This window comes from Rutidosis leptorrhynchoides, chromosome 11 (genome assembly GCF_046630445.1).
Source record: "Rutidosis leptorrhynchoides isolate AG116_Rl617_1_P2 chromosome 11, CSIRO_AGI_Rlap_v1, whole genome shotgun sequence".
Lineage (NCBI taxonomy): Eukaryota > Viridiplantae > Streptophyta > Magnoliopsida > Asterales > Asteraceae > Rutidosis > Rutidosis leptorrhynchoides.
This window is the reverse complement of record NC_092343.1, coordinates 313036108-313037259: the sequence shown is the minus strand read 5'-3', so window position 1 is coordinate 313037259 and position 1152 is coordinate 313036108.

The following is a 1152-nucleotide window of genomic DNA, read 5'->3' as shown; positions in this document are numbered from 1 at the left end:
GGAGAATTTGTGAAGATGACAGAGTTTGATTGAGAGAAGTGATGCGTTGAAACGTAACCTTTATTTTGAACGGATTTGAGTTATTTTGTTACACGAATTGATTTCTTATATATATGGTGTTTTAATGAATTCGGGTTGATTTCACACATATATAGGCAACTGGTCCTATCCGTGTAGTTTAGTTTATTGGTAAATCCGATTCGTTCCACAGGGAGATGGAGTGTTTAATGGTTTTTAATAGTCTTTGATGTCAAACTTAATTAAAGGGGGGTTTTGGATTAGGAATTTATAGTAACAGTAAAAGAAAATAACTTAAACTAATTTACTAAATAAAATAAAATTACAATATTACAAGAATTAACTTAAAAAGATACTAAATGAAATTATACCAATTATGATGCGACAATTTTATTACTAGATGATAATTAGTTAAAACAATAACTTTTAATAAAACTATATATTTAGAATTTTGTTTTGAGCAATTATAATATAAATTTATTTAAATTAACTAAATGACATGTTTTAATTAAAATTAATATAAACTAATAGGAATTATAATAATTAACTAATTATAAGCTAATTACTAATTTTAAATTATATTAATACTAATTATAAGATTAAAACATTCTAACCTAATTATAACCTAATTATAACCTAATATAAATTAATAACCTAATTATAAAAATATTCTATTCAAAACCCTAATTTTGACCTAAATTATATGAAACCCTAATTTTTAACCTAAAATATATGAAACCCTAAATTTTAACCTAAAAAGTATGAAACCCTAAATTTTAACCTAAAAAGTATGAAACCCTAAATTTTAACCTAAAAAGTATGAAACCCCAAATTTTAACCTAAAAAGTATGAAACCCCAAATTTTATGATATGTTAATTATACGGAGTGATATGTTTAATTATACGGAGTGATATTTTTATTTTTAGTGAATAATAATAATACGTAAATAAAAGTGATAATAATGATTTTACAATATATAAAAATATGAGTGTTTACTTAAATGTGTCACCTCTAGATCCATGGATTGTTTTAAGTTTAAGCTCGTATTAAAATGTTTAGTAATAAACTTATATTTTCCTTTCGAAAAAATATAAAGTTTTGACTAACTGAATTAAATCTAATTTTCACCGGAT